The 21,020-nt window shown below is 37.2% G+C and overlaps 1 protein-coding gene across 14 annotated transcripts in view; it reads left to right on the forward strand.

Annotated features, from left to right (window-relative positions):
• The window catches only part of bru3 (CUGBP Elav-like family member bruno 3), an 838,385-nt gene that overhangs the window by 776,990 nt on the left and 40,375 nt on the right, over positions 1-21,020 (forward strand). The window lies entirely within an intron of this gene.

Below are 21,020 nucleotides of genomic sequence, written 5' to 3' on the forward strand. Positions count from 1 at the left end.
AAAAAAATTAAATTTGGTTTTTGACATTTTGAGCTTATCCCTATAAACTTTATTAATTGAATAAAAAACATAAAATAAGTTCTGGTTTTACAACTGGAGACAAATGAATGGTAAACAAAATGCAATGAAGAAGAGAAAATACGTTTAATTCAATATCTAAGTAAAAGGAATTTGTACAATTTACAACTATATCACAAACACTGAATCAATAGCTCAGTTGGATTCTCAGGCGCCATGCTTGTCGAGCCAATCCTTCTATAGAGGAGCACCAAGTAAACGCTCAGGATTGGACAGACTGCCACAAAGTGGACAATATCCTCTTTTATTGTTCCACGACAGGTGGACAGTACATAGCCTCAATCAATGTATATTTCGAAGTAGTTCTATAATTTGTCACACTTCACTCTTTCTTTGTCTAATCATGTATCTTCGAGAACAACTAGCTGATACTGATCGATTTATTGATTGGCTCTGCCTTAAAAATCTCGGAATTTATAAGTCGTTTGATGAAACGAAAATAATTAAGTTTAAGTTAGATTTTTTTCCCACACACTAGACTTAAAAGATAAGCAATGACAAAACGTGCGAAACTGCTTTACAGACTTCTTGGACGACGCTCCAAATTACCCCATAGAACTCAAAAGCTTAATATACGAGGGTGGTTTGAAAAGTTCTCGGAATGTACTAGAAAGAAGTGTCTCACCTCGGTGGGACTGCTTTTATTTTCCAACATAGTCTCCCTGTAGACTAATGCATCTGGTCCAGCGATGTTCCATTGCCTTGGATCCCATCTCGAAAATGAGATTCCTCCAGGCCTGCAAAATACCTCTCCAATTCGGCTGTCAGTTCTTCTGTTGTAGGAGATCTCCGTCCACCGAGGAAAATTTTCAGCTTGGGGAAGAGATGAAAGTCTGATGGTGCCAAATCTGGTGAATAAGGTGGATATGGCAACAATTCTTACCTCAGTTCATGAAGTTTTGCCATTGCAATAACACTTGTGTGCGGGCGGGCGTTGTCCTGACAACACTATTCTCAAACCTATGTGCACTTACGGACTAGAGCTGTGGGTATCAGCCAAGCCTACAAACGTAGGGACAGTACAGGACATTTCAGTCAAAACTCCTCCGACAGATAACTGACGCTCCTTTCTACGGTGACTAACCTCACTCTTCATAACGACCTCAACATTCCCTTCATAGACCAACTCGCCAAGACAAAATACCAAAAATTCCACACTACTCTCTCGACTAGCTCTAATCCTCTTCTACTGTCTCTCGCTTCCACTGACATCCCTAATACTCTTCGCCGACTGAATCGCCAGTGGCCTTGCGACTTCCTTGTAGTCTGAAGGCCTAAACGCCATACTCTCCTATCTCTCCTCTCACCTCCTCGTATCTCCTCCTCACATTCTCCCCCACACATTCACCTCTCTCCTACAGAGAGAGCTACCGCTGGGTCCTCCTGCTCTCCTCCCGCACCAGTTCATCACTCTCTCCATATTTACTTATTGTATACAATGTATATAGATTGTAAATTACAAAATAAATTAAAAAAAAAAAAAAAATTATAGTCTTCAATTGGCGCCCTCTTGGAATGCAAGTTGGTAAACCTGCAGGTGACGGTTAATTTAATACACAAGTGGGCCACTGCTGATTTTTGGAATGATCCATCAGAGGCGCTGAAGTACTGACGGCAAAAACAAAAATTACTTTCAAATAAAGGGACAGGTTAATGAGAAGATATAGCATAAAGGACTGAAGAACATGAATTTGTTTCAGTAATTCGTTAAAAGAAACCAAATTAGAGATAAATCAAACTGGACAGAACTGGAGGATTTGTAGTCATTACTACGTAAATACTTGGCAATCCATTGTAATAGATGTTCCTTACAATTTGCCCACACAATAAAATAGCTTTTCAGAATGCCGCCGGCTAAACATTACTGACACTTACTTAGAACAGAAAGAAAGAGAACATTTCTTGAAATATAAATGTACTGCAACATTATACAGACGTAATAAACACTTGTGTCCCGCCTACATCATACAGTGGAGGAGGTTTCTTTTGAAACGATGATAAATTTGTTTTGGCTTCTAGTTGAAAGATAAGAGATATTGCATGAAATACCAAGTGGCGAGCAATGTAGTGGTGCCCTGAGGCGGACAACAGGTGGCAGTGTTGGTTGGTTAGTCCTTAGGGCCCACGGCCTGTTGAATACTATACCAACAAGTGAACTAAGCACCCTCACGCTTCACTTCCGCTTTTACTCACCCTTCCTCTTACAAAATCTGCCATTTTTTATTTAATTTTTTGTTTTTAATTATTAACATATTTCGACTGACGGAATTCATTTCGTAATCAGCCAGAAAATGTCATCTACAACTTAATTGATTAGAGCAATTGATAGTACTTTTACTTGGTTGATGCTTCTGTTGGTTAAACTGTTGAAATTTGAAATAAAAAAAATGAAATGAAAAGCAGATCAACTAAACAAAGCAAATGCTTTAAACTATTAGAAGTATGCCTAGAACAAGAACAGCTAGAAGATATGAAGGATGAACTAACTGTACTCCAAAAGATGTGCAACTCCGGTTGTCTCAATTGTTTCTTCTGATACAGGTAGAGGCAAGAGCCCAATGTGCTTAGGCTGATGTCTTGTGGACATTGCTCATTTGCCAGCAAGGTAGATTCTGGCCCTACTTCAAGCACGAATGGGGACTAAATAATCCGAAGATGCAGCTTTGAATGCACTTTTAAAGTGACATTGAGAACAAGAAATGGCTGGAATGCAGACTGGACCATTCAAAGACCGAGCAAATTCATCTGGTTTAGAGAGAGTTCCGGTATGGTTTTATGGCTCTGGTGCCGGAAACTATTCGGTAAAGCTAGAGACCTTTATTGAAAGTTCACTTGGCAGTTACTACAGGCAGAAATCTATGCTATTAAAACCAGCAACGAGGAGAACCTGGGACAAGAACTTAAAGATAAGATAAGGAAGCTTCGCTTAAAACGCTTGGAGCTTGTAAAACGTCCTCAACGCTTGTTTTAGAGTTAAGGAAGTCTCCTGAAGAGGCTTTTTCGGCACAATAAGATTTGGTAGGTTCTGGATCCTTTTGGCAACTGAGGTGGCCAGAAAGAGATCTGCCACCCCGTTCATTGACCCAAAAGCGTTCTTAAGCAATAGCCTAGGAAAGAATACGCAATATTCTGAAAAATAGTCCCAGCTATTGAACATGGTAATAGTGTTATGCCTAAGCTGTGTTAAATCAAAACGAGGACACCCTGAAGTTACGTTAGAATCAGAAAATTCTGATAACACTCCTCATTATGAGGCACAGTAGGTTCAGGAAATAACTTCACAGGGTGGGTATTTTCAAACCCGAAACTTCGCTTTGAAGAAGATGAAACTGCTTCTAACAACCTGTTTCAGCTGGTTCGCCAACACCGCCGTTCATGACTGCTTTAATTTGGAAGTTGGAAATAAGGCCCACCTGAAAAAGAATAGGCGTTACCTAACTTGACTTAATATAGAGCTTAAGTTACACTAAGAAGCCTCCCTAACTGGACAATGAATAAAGCTGGTTGTTCTTAAAATAATAGGCAAAAGAATGGAGAGTAATAACTGAATTTTAATGCCCTAAATTCTGTAATTGTCATGTTGATAAGTAAGCACAGGTGATGAGGTAAATTAACATCCACTCGGCACCATTACCTCCTCGTGCTTTATTCAGCTCGTTAAGAGGCGTTCTTTTTTGGTTTTAGTATTGGTTTAATACAGGGGGTGCTAGACGATATTCCAGGGGGTGCGAGAAAAGTCTAGGTAAATAAGATACAATTATTTCTCATATTTTTATTTCTCTTGCACATATTGCAAAGAAATTATTATTTTTTGTAAAGTATACTTTCTTTGTTATATAGAGGAGAGGAGGGCACATTTGAACAGAATTTACATTTTCTGTTACAGAGTGCACAGAATCGTATTATTGAACCTTTTTATTTTGTTTTCTACAACTTTCAAGTCTTCTTAACAGATCTATATCAATAAACAGTTGGTACTTTACATACATATCTATATTTATTTAATTTAAACATTTTGTGCCCAATGTTAATATCTGCCCCACTGGTGGGGTAGCTTCGAACACAATATAAAATAGAAAGAAATGATATTACTTTACTCTGAATCTACCTTCTATCAGTTATTTCTCTCACTACTACATTACTTTCTCTTTTAAACCACTTAAATCTAGTTCAAAAATCAAGAATGACTCAGTTCGGGATGTTGTACCCGAAGTGATGAGTTTAGGAAGTTTGAACAAAATATTCGGTTTGTTGCGCTTCTTAATGGTAGGTTCGGACCACTTTCCCCTTCTCTGCGATTAAACAAAAAACAAAGTCACAAACTTGCAGGTCGGTAGGGTGGCACATTGTAACTATGATATTGAAATGGGCCCCCTCTCCTTCCATAAAAGAAAATATAATATCCAACACTTTTTGCAAGCAAATAGACTTTTGTAAATACTAGATTTAAAAATACGAATTCCAAATGTTAATATGGATTAACAATACTTACCACCTTGTCCACTACAATCTTCACAATACAATTCCAAAGATGCAACAAAAATTTTACTTCCACCTTACAAAATATAACATTCCTCAATGTTATGACTTTACCGAACAATGAAAACGAAGGGAAACTCTGTCAATTATACAACAGGTCTACCATAAAATATTGGAGATAATTACTAATCATAAATGTTTTAAATATTTGGCGAGAAATTGAAACTGTTCAAATGTGCCTCCACTACACTACTCCATGTGTTTGATTCGAGTGAAATTTCTTTAGGGGTACGAGGCGAAAAAAAGTTAAGGAACCGCTGGTTTAATATATTAGTTCTTTATTAAAAACCTGATTAAAGTGTTTCTTTACGAGAATAATTGTTAATTAAGAAAAGAGAAGTAATTAACACATTTAGAAACTTAAGAATGGAATTAAAAAAGAATAGGTAGAAGACAATGAATAAAAAATGTGGTTAATTGCAGAGCCGAGGTTAGTGGTAAAGAGATGTCTCCTGTTGAGGAAGTGTTGTATTGAAGAAGGAAACTAGAAAAAAAGGAAGAATAGTTGGTTGTACTCTCTGTGCAGAATAATGAGCACACTTGTAAGAAGTGGCGAAGATAGACAACAGGTGACGGCTTAGCCCTGTTCATCAGGTGCTTTACCAGCACAAGTCTTTCTCTTCGTCTCACTTCTGTATAAACCCACTCATTATAAGTACCACCGTGCACACCGCTCTCTAACAGATCTTTTCTTCTTCTTCTAAGCCGATGCAACCGCATTTTTAAAAACAACTTCAGACATCCTTCTTTCAACATTTGCATACAGAAAAGAAATATGCTCTTTCCTCTACTACCTACTTCGCTCGTTTATTCACCATTCAAATTGTTTACTTTTTTACCTCTCGTTCTACTTTTTTGCTGTAACAAAAGAAGCTGAGAATAGTACTGCTTAAACATATTGTTTGGCGTAAATTCTGCTTTATAATTGTCGAATACAAAACATAAAAAACCTTAAACTAACTTCTTCTTTTTTAATTTATATTGTAATTTACAATCTCTCTACATGGATACAATCAGTAAATATGGAGAGAGTGATGAACTGTTGCGGGAGGAGAGCAGGAGGAGAGAAACTACCCAGCGGTAGCACTCACTTTATGAGAAGGATGACGTTTAGGTCTTCAGATTGGGAGGAAATCGCTGGGCCACTGGCAATTCAGTCGGCGAGGAGGATTATTAGGGATGTCAGAGGAGGCGAGAGTCAGTACAAGAGAATTAGAGCTAGTCGAGAGAGCAGTATGGAATTTTTGGTATTTAGACTTGGCGAGTTGGTTTATGAAGGGAATGTTGAGGTCGTTGTGAAGAGTGAGACTAGTCACTGTAGAAAGGAGCGTCAGCTGTCTGTCGGAAGAGTTTTGACTGAAATGTCCTGTACTGTCCGTATGTTTGTAGGTTTGGCTGAACCCCACAGCTCTAGTCCATAAGTCCACATAGGTTTGAGGATAGAACTGTATATTAAGCATTTGAGTTCAATGGGTAATTTGGAGCGTCGTCCAAGTAGTCTGTGTGTTCGCACGTTTCGTCATTGCTTGTCTTTTAAGTCTAGTGTGTGGGTTCAACGTGAGGCGTTTGTCTATGAAGAGCCCAAGGTAGCGCACCAGATCTGTACAAGGAAGAGGATTGCTGTTGAAGAGGGACAGGTGGACAGGAGCCCCGCCGGAGAGTAAACATGGCGTGCTGGCATTTCTGTGGGTTCATTTTAATTCGCCACTTCTTTGCCCAGGATTCTATTTTATGTATGTCTTTAACTTGTATGAAGCTGATGTAGGATGTGTTATTGAAGCTGTGACATCTGTGTATGTACAGAGTAGTGTAGAGGGTTGTACACGTATTTCTGATAAACCAACTTAATATTGCTACTAATTTTGTACCCGTTTCTTTAATATAAAATTTAAAGGATACACCACTGGTCAGTAAAATGTAAGCAACTTTTTTTTAATTATTATTAAAATGAGATTAGTCTTAACTTTACTCCAATATTGTAACTGCTAAATCATCTCTAAAAGTGAAATTGATGCACTGAAGCATCTCTAAAAGTGAAACAATGATTTTTTTTTACTTGAGGAGATGTAAAGGTACTAGAAGGTGAGCAGAGATCTGTCTGGTAGGTGAACATCTAGCCGGACAGATCAGAACAGATCTCAAGCATCTCTAAGTCCAGAATAGAAATTCATTACGCAAGCTAACAAGTTTTCTGCGAATCATTGTTGACTCACAGGGCACCTGATCTGGTACACGTCTGGGTACACGATGGCAATCTGCGGATGATGGAAACTCCACTATACTTCCAGACTGATTGCTATAATCCAAGAAAGATTCATACACCTGGATTATCTCAAAAGTTCCCTCCTGGGAATCCATTCAGAAACCTAGAAATTTTAAGAACTGAGAGGAATGCAGTAGAGACTCTCCTGACTGCATTAAGGAAAGTCCTATAGATCTTAAGTTCAAACAATGCACTATTATTATTCGTGTCTTCTGAAATAGTTAAACACACTGATAAGTAAAGTAAAGTAATGTCCAATCAGAAATTAGGTGCCGTGAACGGAGGCGATTAGCAAACATACTTCACAATAAAGTTGTCACATTGACCATTAAATAAAATCCAAGGCCTAGAGACCGGGAATCGAACCCTCTATACCACAATACATCTAGCATTGCAAATCTGGCCTCTAACCGCTCGGCTATCGTGGCACTTGAACTGATAAATATTTAAGTAAAGATAAATTAATACTAAAAAAAATTAGCAAGTAATACAAAAATATTTCTATAAAATGATAGATAAATAATGCTATCCATAATACATAAAGTAAAAGACAAGATCTGAAGGGATATTTCTAGTCCTACCTGTTGAATTGGAATGGAACCAGGTTTCCTCAATGCTCTGTGTATATAGACTTGTTGCATTTATGTGTTCCTGCCCAACAGGTTTCACTAGCACAGATTATCTGTAAATTATTAAGCAGATTCAACATTAGCCCATCTCTCCAAAGGGAATTATGATTACCAAACTTCTCGTTCCCTCGGGAGTATGCAGTTTAAATCACCTGAGTTTTTGTTTGTATGGTAATTATGTGAATTCTTGAGCTTTACATTTGGACGATTAAAACATTGAAAATTAAATTAATGAACTTGATTTAAGCTTTATCTTATCTCTCTGCAATTAACCCTCCTACTGTTATCATTAAAATTGAGAAGCTCATACAAAGATTTAGGCATGATGGGAAATATTATGTACATATACTTATAGTATATAAACCTAAAAACTATAAATCTCTCGTAATAAATGTCCCAATTGGATATTTCTAGAGGATAACACAAGTTGCTGACTGGAAATGACTGGACCAAAGTTGTAAGCCGACATTGTCGTTTCACTAATTAAAAATGAAAGATCGTACAACTTTTTTTAATATCAACTATGCAGTTGTAAATGAGCAGTTATACGAGGTGTGGCTATTAAATAACGAGACTATTGCTGTAAAACATTTTATTTTAAATTTATACATATTTAGTTATTATTACCTTCAATATACATCCCTCCCCTATCCCTACAACGCTCCATGCGAATTTACCATTGTTCGAAACAGTGCTGGGAGTCTTTTCCTGTGAGCTCCTGCTTGACGCGTGCCGCTTTTTCTTTCACAGCTTCAAAGGACTGAAATCATGTTCCTTTTAATGCAGATTTGACTTTGGGGGAACAGATAAAAGTTCTACATGGGGCCAGGTCAGGTGAATAAGGCGGATGGCCTGAAACTAGGATGTTGTACTTGGCTAGAAACGTCTTGACAGAGAATGCGCAGTGTGAGCCGGCGCGTTGTCTTGATGGAGAACCAGTGACTTGTTCTTCCACAAATTGGGTCGTTTTTTCCTTACTCTTTCACGGAGTTGAGAAAGCACCTCATGGTAGTAATGTTGATTAATTATAATCGATATTTTCATCCGTTTTGGACGTGGAAGGGGTCATCATCTCCGTCTTCTCGGCCATCTTTGAAACGCTTGAACCACTCAAAAACTTGCGCACGTGATAAACATTCATCGCCATAAACTTCTTTTAATAAATGATAAGTTTCAGTAGCGGTTTTATCAAGTTTTGATTTGAAATTTCACGACAATTCGTTGCTCTACTACTTGTATTGTATCATGTTTTCGGCAAAACGAAACTAACACCTCTTACACAAACGACGGATCCAGTCAGACGGATTTTTCTACAAACACGTGAGACGCTGCAATCGAAAGAGAAGGCTTTACGCTGCACAGCTGTTGGTCGTTAGGATTTGGCGCATGCATAGTTCTTCTGTAGCAGCATTAGTCACGTAATTTAATAGCCACACCTCGTACTTCTAATGTTTTGGTACTTTAATTGACAAAGAATTTTCTAAAGTCTTTAAAAGATATAAATAAAAAAAATGTTCTCGTTAATGACTAGAGATTGGATGAAATAATAATTTTATTATTTGTACGAACGATTGTTCTATTTGATTCTTATCCAAGCAGCAAGTTCATCTACTATTATGAACCAATCTTTACGTGCGCTAATTAGTGTAATTGATGTAGTAATCTACAAACATTTTACAAGTTTCGTTCTGGGCAAAATAAAGAGAGTCCCCATTACACTAATAGAACCAATAACCTGATACTCTTTATACATTCCATAACAAACTTTAAACCACAGTTGGTACAACCGCCAATGTCCTCTGACACTCTTTCACCATCAAAATGACCTTTGGGAATGAAAAATTCATATACATCAATTAATATTGTTCGATATTTGTTTGGCTTCTAACCATATTTGAAAGTGCAATTAAACTGATGGCGTGCGAGTTGGACACATTATATTTTATATGTGCATCGATATGCAATTATTTCTTTAATAAATAATAATTAATAAAATTAATTAAATTAACTTTATCTCAATTACATATCATCTGTAAAATTGGCTTTGTCAATCTAACAGTTTTGCTAGTTAATAATTTATTAAATAATAGTAAGTAATAATGAATTATCCTGGGTGCGAAGGTGATAAAACTGGCCAAGAAAGGGCGTAGAAGTTCTGTGGTTTAAGTAATAAGTTTATTCATTAAGAAAAACAAGGATGCTCTGAAGGAACTCGATGGACTGTGGCAGGATGAGACTATCCTGCGAATTGAAAAAAGGACCATATCCAAGCGTCAGCCTGAGACAAAATGAGCTTAAAAAGCTACCAATTTCCCTCATTAGACACTTTATAATCAGAGAATCCTTTAAAAAAAGTCGATCCTATTTTGTAATGATTTCGCAAAATCTTGCAGAAGTATAGCATAGAACTCATTCAGGGTTTGGAAGTATGAGTAATTTACCCAGAAACGACGACTTAGGCTACTTACAGATGGAAACAATTCGAGGTTGAGAAATTACAGCGTTTTTTCCTCAAAAATAAAAGTGTTTGGTCTGCCATTGTCCACTCCCAGCTACTTCCTTCAGTTACAGGAAGTCTTGTTCCGTATGTTAGTGTCAAGAAAGTCTTGACAGACATGGCAGTCATCAGGATTCGTTAAAGTTCCAGTTTTGGCCATAATGGACTATGCTGATCTAGTTCAGCGAATTGTTAAATCTTTTAATTAACATTGCACAACATTGCTGTCGAAATTGACCGCAGTTTGGAGGAAAAATTTGGTGACCTTTCTCAAACTCTTTTAAAATTTATGCTTACATCAAAGAATGCTAATTTTTCGAGAAAAACCAATACTATTTGTTCTCAATCAGTTATTCCGTTTCTCACCTTTAATTTAAACCATTTTTCACACGAATTTATCACACATCATTAAATTAATATCCAAAATTCTATCTTTGACCTACACAAATTTTTTACGACAAGATGCAGTCAGTTCTGATCTACACTGCCGGTCAAAAGTTTAGGACCACCTCAATTTTTTGAGAATATTCGATATATTTTGGAATAAATAACACAAACTAACATTGTTTTTCTACAATGGAGCTTTAATATATGTTAACAGAAGTACACAGTTCAATATACGAGGGGCACTATTTATATTTTGAGCCTAATAATAAAAAAGCAGTAATTTGTCATTGAAAATGACTATTGTTTTTCAAAATATTCTCCTTTATGATCTATACTCTTCTGCATGCGTTCGAACCACTTGTCAAAGCATTTTTTTCCATTCCGCTTGAGGCACCTCCAAAACATGGTTTTTGAATGCATCAACGGCTTCTTCTGCCGACGTAAATCGTTGTCCACGTAATTTATTCTTGACGTTCGGAAACAAAAAGAAGTCATTTGGTGCCAAATCAGGACTGTACGGCGGATGACCCATTAATTAGATTTTTTGAGTGCTCAAATAGTCGGTTGTTAGACGAGATGTGTGACAGCTGGCATTGTCTTGATGAAGAACGATCCGACGGCGCTTATTTGTTTTCCTTATTTCATCGAAGACTTCCGGCAAACAAATGGTTGTGTACCATTCAGAATTGACCGTTCTACGTTCCCCTAAAGCAGTGGTTCTCAACCTTTCTAATGCCGTGACCCCGCAATATAGTTCTTCATGTTGCGGAGACCCCAAACCAAAGAATAATTTTGGTGGCTACTTCATAACAGTAATTTTGCTACAGTTATGATTCGGAATGTAAATACCTGATATGCATTATGTATTCTCATTGCTACAATTCAAACATAATTTAAACATAGTGATTAATCACAAAAACAATATCTAATTATATATTGAGAAATATTGATTACTAATTCCAATAAAATAACATTAACCGCCAAAACGGCGTGCGTTCCAACTGAATAGCGCTGCTGCAGACGGTAGCGCGACTTCTCAGCGGCTAAAGCCATCGGAAATATGTATTTTCTGATGGCTTTAGGCGACCCCTGTGTTTTGGTCGTTCGACCCCCGCCGGGGTCGCGACCGACAGGTTGAGAACCGCTGCTCTAAAGGCACTGTTGCCACATGGCCAGTTTTTCCGAAAAAAACAGGCGGCCGTTTGTTTCGAAGTGCTTCGAGCGCGAACAACTTTTTTTGGATTTGGTTCATCTTGAAACACCCGTACAGTCGACTGCTGTTTAGTTTCCGGATCATACGCATACATCCATGATTCGTCATCACCTGTTACAATCTTATACACGTCTTTTGAAGCACCGCCATTGTACGTACGCCTACCGTAAGTGTAATTAGGGTTTCGAGTGATTAAAACTTATTAATTAATATAAATAACAGGTGGTCTTAAACTTTTGAGCGGCAGTATATATGTAATTTGGATGATTGTTTGGTGGATTCACTCAACATCATGACTGGACGATCCAAATAAAATTACTTTCGCGTCAATTTGTTAGTTCGCAACTTCGCACTTCTTATTGTGTTTTCATCATTAATGGTAGAGAATATCGAGCTCCTGATGCCTATTTCTCGCTTATTATTGCATATAACTTGTTGTGCAATGGGATAAACAAATCGTTTGAAATTTAAGTTAGTTTAAGTTTTATTATTTTACTATATTATTACAGGAACTCGCCTGACTGTCTGAGACCAAGGCCATTCATTTTGTTGAATGCATTAGTTTAGAATTTTCTTCTTTTCTTTTTATTAATAAATTATTTTTATTATCACCAAGAACTGGAGGAGAAAATATCCTAACATCCACAGATCCATAGATTTATTACGAATTTTTATTGAAAAAGGAAATATACGATTACTGCCTCGATTTGAAAAATATAAGATATCGATCTGTATGAAAAGCTGAAAGAAAAGTTAATTAAAAAAATGGTTGAGATCATTATTATGATGGTCTTGGTTTTCGGCCGTCGTTATTAGATTATCTTAGATTAATTATTGCAGTCAATAAATATTGTAAACTTTCTTTTTGTCACAGGTGTGCACCTCAATAATTTTTCTAGGATTATCATTATTATCTTATGGCTGTTTTCTTAAAGAATAACCTACATTATTTTTCAAATTAGGCCATTAACTTTTAACTTAATATAACTGCAGTATATTTGAAATTTACTTTAGGTACCACAGACTTGCAAATTCCGTTTGTAGGTTAGTTTGCCTCGAACTCGCTACAAAAGTTTTCATCAGAACTTGCCCTCTCATTCCAATTCTCTTGTCTGCCATTTATCATCTCATCACCATCCAGATCATCCTCCCAGACGATTAAAATCAGCCAGTGGCCTCGCGATTTTCTCTCTTCTGAAGAGAGTAGCTAATCCTGGGAGACGACTTAGGGAGTGTTATCACTGGGTAACTTCTCTCCTCAATTAGTGAGTTTGTAGTGGTGTCAGTTATTGTCATTGTTACTTATAGTGCATCTAGCGCTGGTGTAACTTAACAAATAAATTTAAAAAAAAAAAAAAAATACTTTAGGTACCAATAGAAAAATGCTACAATAATGTTTGGGTCGAAATTGGTCAACTGGACTTATCTCTTTACTAAATAGTTTTTTTTTTAATTTTTTCGAATTTCTTAAAGAATGTACAACATGATATTTGTTTTTCTTAATCCACTATAACTGTAGTATTTAATGTAAACTTTCTACTGAGACATATCCTTTGGCATAATAGAGTACTCAATTGTTGTTCGTTTTCTAACTTTAAAATATCTGAGATTAAACATAATGTTTCAATATATGATCGCCGTAATTTCACTAAACATTGGCAGAGAGAGGATCGTTGCTCAAGATCATCAGCCTCTTAGTAGGCCTAAAGAGGCTGTTTGCTTGGGTAACAAAATTCTCCTTTACATGCGTTTATTTTCTTTCTTACAGAATCCTTGAATTAAGATAATTAATCTTAATCTATGTATTGTTCTTTGCATGTTAATTTTCATAGGTTTCCGTGATTAAGTTCAAATATATTATAATAATGAAAAAAACTCTTTGTATAGATTGTGGTCTTCAGCAAATAAATAAAAATACCTCTATACTATATTTTAATGTTATGTTGACAAATATAAGGTGGAGAATATCTAGGTTTCTGAAGAAGGGGTTCATGTCAACGTATGCGTTGGTTATATTCATATTTTACTTTGGTACGGCGGGTGTTACCTAATATCCTCGGACCAGACTACCGTAAACTGGTGTGGTGCAGTAAAGGCTTCACACAAAAGAGAAGAAGTATGAAATGGTTGATGGTTAGGAGAGTAGGTAACCTAACAAAGTGCTACCCTCTATTTCCTGGAATGCTAGCGGGTATATGAGTTGGTTGCAGAATGGAGAGTTCTGTTGTACTTAGTGGGAGAGCAGAGGAGAGAAATGGTTCCATGTTGCAGGCGGATATGAGAAATGTCACACAGGACTGTGTTGTAGGTAGGTGGTGGTTAAAGTGGGACGAAGTAGGGAATGTTAACACTGTTTGAGACGAAGGTAAGCCGTGAAGCGTCACAACAAATTTACACAACATCACCGTCAAGCGTCAACTCTCCTCTACCCAAACACCACTTCTGCACAAGTCCTTCCCCCTTTACAAATCGTTAACAACCAAGTTGAAGGTAGAAAAGCTATTTCCTCCCAGTTCATTATTGTACCCTTATTTATACAAATATTAAATCCTTCCACATTTGACAAAAAAAAAAGATACATAATATCTTTTCATCAAGCAAACCCATTCAAATCTCAATTTTTTAACTGTAGACAAAGAAATATTACTTTGAAAGTGACGCTAATGGGGTTTAGAGGCGTCAAAGAAGTTGTGTTTTCGCACGACAGCGTCTTAATCCGTTATTTAGTCAAAATGTTCATTTTACTAAATTTCAGTTTCAGAATTACAATCTTATAATTGTATGAGTATACGAGGGGGTACCCAAAAAAAACCGGAATTATTTTTTAAAAGCTATTTATTTACAAATTTTTTACAGAACAACCTTATCCCCTTCAAAATACTCTCCATTATAACTAATACATTTGTCCCACCGGTGCTTCCACTGTTCGAAACATTTTTTGTAGTCATCTTTAGAAATGGCTGACAGCTCCTTCTTCGTTTTTTTCTTGACCTCTTCAATGTTGTCAAATCGGTGACCTTTCATGCCCTTTTTCATGCGTGGAAATAAGAAAAAGTCGCACGGAGCCAGGTCAGGCGAGTAAGGTGCGTGGGGCAGCGGAACCATGCCATTTTTAGCCAAAAACTGTGTAACAGAGATGGCTGTGTGTGCAGGTGCATTGTCGTGGTGGAAGAACCAGTCTCCTGTTTGCCACAAATCGGGTCTTTTTTGGCGAACACTATTGCGCAATCTTTTCAAAACTTCCAAATACAAGGTTTGATTGACGGTCTGACCTGGGGGGACAAACTCTGAATGGACTACGCCTTTGGCATCAAAAAAGCAAATCAGCATTGTTTTGATGTTTGACTTGACTTGACGACATTTTTTTGGTCGGGGTGAAGATGACGTCTTCCATTGGCTCGACTGTTGCTTTGTTTCTGGGTCATAACCATAGCACCATGACTCATCACCAGTAATGACCTTTGACAGAAAGTCTGGATCAGTTTCAAGCTGTTGTTTCAAAGCACGACATGTTTCAACTCGATGTTCTTTTTGATTGTCAGTCAGAACTCGAGGAACAAACTTGGCAGCAACCCTTTTCATCCCCAAATCTTCCGTTAAAATTCGCTGAACCGAGCTCCAAGATAACCCACTACTCTCTGACAGTTGATCAATTGTCTGTCGACGGTCTGTGAACACCAGCTCTCGAATTTTTTCAACATTTTCGTCGATTCGGGCAGTTGATGGACGTCCAGAACGAGGTTTGTCATCAATCGACATGTCGCCATTTTTAAACCGAGTAAACCACTCGTATACTTGAGTTTTTCCCATAGCGTCATCTTTGTAAGCTGTTTTCAACATTAAAACACTTTCAGCAGCATTTTTGCCGAGTAGAAAACAAAATTTCAGAGCTGCACGTTGTTCACTTAAACTTGCCATCATAAAAAACGAAAAAAGAACAAAACAGCGCTGGTAAAAACAATCACTGCAGATGAACAGAACAAGCCAGGCAGACAACACAGGCAGGACTGAACTGGCAAGGAATTGCGCTATACACGTCTAGCGGCAGAAATGCATAAGCTCCATGCGCGGCAACGCAATTCCGGTTATTTTTGGGTACCCCCTCGTAATTGTAAATCTTAGCCCAATACTGGATAAAATTGGGTAGAATTAAGAGTATATGCCTTCTCTACTTAAATTCGACGTTCTGCTTTTATTTTGTGTTAATAATAAAATTGATTATTAGGGAAGGGATTACTGGATACAAACGCGGAGATCGTGGGTTCGAATCCAGCTTAGATTTTTCTCTTCCTAGGAGGCTTCTTACAGTTCAATGTCCGTTGATGGACAGTGTTGTCTGTAATAACACCGTCCGAAGGCCAGCAGTGTACTGAATAATCTCAAATGTTAGCGCGCCTTAAATGCAAAAAATTATTATTATTATTATGAGTGGAGAATAAAGGTCAATCATCAGAAATCCAAGCCCATTAACTTCACCTTAAACAGAAAAATCCTGGTCGCCATATATCTCAATCAAATTTCTGTCCCAGCTGTTTCTTAAGTCCGTTACCTGGGCTCCATCTGGACAAACGTTCGAAATGGAACCCTCATACTAGACTAAAACGAACTGAACTGAACCACAGATACAGAATGTTAAAGAAACTATCAGACAAACGCTCTAAAGTTGGTTTGCACAATAATCAACAACTATAGAACACTATGCTAGCTCCAGTATGGACTTATGGACTTGGAACTATACGGTACTGCCAAACGCACAAACCTCAATCGCATTCAATCCTTACAATCCAAAATCCTACGTACCATAGTCAATCCTCCCTTCTACATCTCAAACCTCACCATCCATATCGACTTGAAAATTCCCTATCGTTTACTCTAAAGCCAAACTCTTGTTACCTAAAATTTCACTCCAAACGATCCCTCCTCATTTAAATCCACTTATCCAAGGCTCTCTCTACCTCAAATGTTCCTACAAATCCTCCTAGGTGGCCGCGTGACCACCTGAATGCCTGACATCGCCTATCCAGAGAGGCGTTAGCACTCCCAAACGCCTTAAGAGCCTATTAAGGCTGCCATCACTGGATGGCCGCCGTTCTAGAAAACAACTCATTGGCGATAAGTCAACGCACGTACTTATTGTACATTCATCTTTTTTACAAGTTGTACTTACTGAAATTGTACGTACAGTTATAAAAATCTTTTAAAAAAGAAGTAATAATACTAATAATTAATAGAATATTTCTTTAAATTGCGTGAATCTATTTTTTCACAGAATGTTTATGAGGCTTGTGGCATTTTTCCCCCTCCCTAAATCTGTTATCTTGCTCAAAAATGAAAAGAAAAAAGGGCACACTATGGGTGAAGAAGGTTCTGTAATTTATGATTTTGTTTACTTCATATAAGAAAAACTTTAGCCGAACTTCAAGCCTAGCTTTGCCAGTCAGTAAATATATAAAGCTATGTGGAACTACTCCAAGGGTATAACATCGTTGGCCCGCTGCCCTTCCACAATTTCTCTGACATAAAGCTCTTTCTCGCCCTTATCCTAAAGGGAGACCCCCTCCCCAACTTTCATTCACAAGAAAAGCATTTTCCATACCATACTAAACCCGCCAAATTACAATTCAAATTAAAAAAAAAAAAAAAAAAAATACCAGAGAGGAAAAAGAAGAAGATATTTATTATTATTGTAATCGTAAAAATGAACTGAAGGGACAAAACAGTCACTGAGTGGCCCTTACGAGCGAATGGAGATCCTTATCTGAGGACTGAGGGTGGACTGAAGAATGGTTGGACAATATTCGCACAGCCCTTCATAAAGCTATAAGGTCGTATAATAAAATTTCTTTTTCCTTCTGACAAACTTTTTCTTTTAGTACAATTTTTCTTTTACCAGCAGAGTGGTGGCTTCGCCCTCTCCATGTCCTACTCAGGACACTATTATCCCTTTAGTCGTCCCTACTCAGGGGACAGAAAGGTTGTATATCAGTTTTATCGGTTAGTAATAAAAAAAAAAAAAAGGAAAAAAATAAATAAATCTGTGAGGATGTATGTGGGGAAAAGCGGAAAATTCTACCCTCCCAATTTATATATACAAAAAAAAAAGATAGAGGGTTCTCTCCAGTGGAAAAATTATTGCTGACTGGTGAAAAATAGAACAATTTTCAGTACAATCTAAAAATTACCCCCAATTATACGGGCATTTTCATTTGTTTTTTTCCAACTCGTGAATCGATTCAAATGAACCGCCCAGTGGACTTTTATCTCCACAAACAGGGTGGAAGCCCAACTGGATGAATTCATTACATGCGTTTTCACTTTGGCCCAGCTATAGACATACCATAATTATTCTCTATTCATCGGCAATCTATTGATTATTTTCCCCTCCTTATCTATCGTTTCTTAGGATCTCTCTCTTTACTCTTTATTCGGGGCTGATCTTTTTTGAGGTTGCTTCCCAACCTGTGGTACGCGAGTTGCTGGTTGGTGGTACGCGGAAAATAATCAAAAATGGCGGACATAAAAAATACAAAAAATAAAAATTAAAGCATAAAAATATTATAGAAACGTTTTTTTCCAATAATTCATAAAAATTGTTTTAATTAATAATATTATACAGTAAATGCTGTATAATATTATTCTCGGGTTCGAATCCAGCTGCTGCCCCTTAGATTTTCTCTTCCTAGGAGCTTCTTACAGCTCACTGTCCGGTGATGGGCAGTGTTGTCCGGAGTTGACGCGCCTTAAATCATTAAAAAAAAAAAAATTTATACGGTAAAGTTGTTAATATGTACAGTAATAAGGTTGGTCTGTCTCAAGATATACGAGAAAATATAACAGCACATTTAACAGGATTAAAATTGGTCTTTCATGCAGTATTTTTCAAAACCCGAAAACACAAATGATAATTGTATTTCAAACCCCCTTCTATAAAGAAAATTTAGGAAAAGCTACATCATTATCCAATAAAAGATAAAGAAAATTTAATAGAATTATCATGTGACAGAACTTAAATGATAACTATGTAAAAATCTGCTTAAAGAGACTGTAATGAGTAAAGCTTCTATCCAAGTAACATTACATTTAATTGGTACTTACAGGTAGTTGAATGCTTACAAAAAATTAATTTACAAGATTTGGGCACAAATATAATAATCCTAAAGAAGAACTTTGTAAATTAATTAATAATTTTGAAGAGAAAAATATGTGCACAATTTTTAATTGTTTAAAAGAAGTGTTAAAACTAAGATCTTACACTTTACAAAGTTTATAAAGTGAACATGAACTTGAACTCCCTTGTAACAGATACATTGTATCTCTATACAAATAAAGATAATAATAGTAAAATAACACACTAGAAATAACAAATTTCACGAAATACAATCATTTTTACGAAGTGGTACAATTTAGCATGATTTACTACCAAGTGGTACGGTGAGCCAAAAAAAAGGTTGGGAAACGCTGGTATAAAGGAATTTCCGCATTCACTAATGTCACTTGCAGGTACTGCGGATAAACTTATCGAGATCATTTCTAGCCTTCGAGCCTTTTAAGTGTAAAGGTCTAAGGCCAGATCAAGTTATTATGGACCATCTTGTACGGTATCAAATCCTGCGACTAGTTACTGGCCCCTGGAAGTGTGCCTTTTTGGCTTGACCTATAGAGGCAAGTATAATAGACTTTTATGACGCATGCTGGCCCTAAGTGACTACTTCTCCAGGCCTAAATCCCCAAGGATCCTCCCCTCTTGAACATCCATGTTACCATCACTGGGCCAATTTAGCGTATCCTCGCCCATAAGGACACTTTTTACGACCTCTGATGGCCCAAAAATTGGTAGCAAGCATCCTGTATTAGCCCTCTATCTGTTCTAAATACAAATCCCAGCTTCCTTATCTAGAGAACGTTCTAAGGAAGATCTTCTATGGGGACAGCAGCCCTCCCCAATCGCTTATGACCTTCTTCCTCTTCAGACGTATTTAAAGGAATAAAACAAGAAATAAGAGAGAGAAAAAAACGCACGTGCTGAGAAGGATGCGCCCAGAAGGATAAGTAAGAGCTGAGAAAGTAAAAGCTGTCTGGGGGAAGTTCCTTCCAAAAGACAATGGCCTTCCTGTTTGATAACACCTCCTCCCTAGCCATCGTTACTATCCAATTCAGAGCGCTAGTAAATTATTCAGTTTGCTCAAGTTGGAGGGATCTCCAACTGTTTTGCCTCTCCTCATGAAGGCGACCTTCAAACGACACCCTACCCTGTTCGCCTATTCGCTCTACCATCTGAACCGCTGCCACCGCAAGCTGTAAGGAGGAAAACTGCGGTATAAACACTTAGTCCACCTTGTGAATTGTTAGTTTGTGTCTTCTCAGTTTTAGTCCTTGTCTCCCCTCACAAAGCGTCTTAGTTCCAATCGCCTCAGAAAGAGAATTCTCCCTCTATACGTTCGTTATAAATGCCAAAACTTCTTTACAAATATACAGATCAATTTACCATTTACTTTCTCTACATTTTGTATCATGTAATGACTGAGTAATCAATAATTGATAATTCCATCTCTTATATTGTAACCACCACTTGTAGATTATAACAGATATTATAATCGTAGTATACGAGCGAAATTCTTAATAGTATGATGGAGATATTCTGATAGTACAGTTTTTAACATTTAAAAATAATTATAAATTAAAATGCAAAACGCTGGTCTGCAAAGATGAAACCACAAGTTAAATAAACATTTTACAGTTAATGATAACATCAATTTAGATAAATAGAAATATTTTCTAGAATCCCTTAAAGTAAATAAAATAGATTTTGCTGAGCTTGTTTCAATTTGGAGGTTTTATTGAGAAAGTTCAGATTTTCTCGAAGACATCAATGAAAATTGAATACGAGGTAAAACCGCTACTGAAACTTATCTTTTATTAAAAGAAGTTTATGGCGATGAATGTTACAAGTTTCCTAGATGGCCGAGAAGACGACAGTGATGATGACTGCCCGGGTCACCCTTGCACTTCCAAAAATAGATGAAAATATCGATTATAATTAATCCAACATTACTACCGTGTGGTGCTTGCTCAACTCCGTGAAAGAGTAAGGAAAAAACTACCCGATTTGTGGAAGAACAAGTCACGGGGTTCTCCATCAAGAAAACGCGCCAGCTCACACTGCATTGTCTGTCAAGACGTTTGCTAGCCAAGTACAAGATCCCAGTTTTAAGCCAACCGCCTTATTCGCCTGACCTGGCCCCATGTGACTTTTATCTGTTCCCACAAAGTCAAATCGGCATTAAAAGGAACACGATTTCAGTCCGTTGAAGCAGTGAAAGAAAAGAGCTCACAGAAAAAGACTTCCAGCATTGTTTTGAACAATGGTGAATTCGCATGGAGCATTGTAGGGATAGGGGAGGGATGTATATTGAA

This window comes from Rhodnius prolixus, unplaced genomic scaffold (genome assembly GCF_049639745.1).
Source record: "Rhodnius prolixus isolate KJV_2025 unplaced genomic scaffold, Rpr scaffold_9, whole genome shotgun sequence".
Classification (NCBI taxonomy): Eukaryota; Metazoa; Arthropoda; class Insecta; order Hemiptera; family Reduviidae; genus Rhodnius; species Rhodnius prolixus.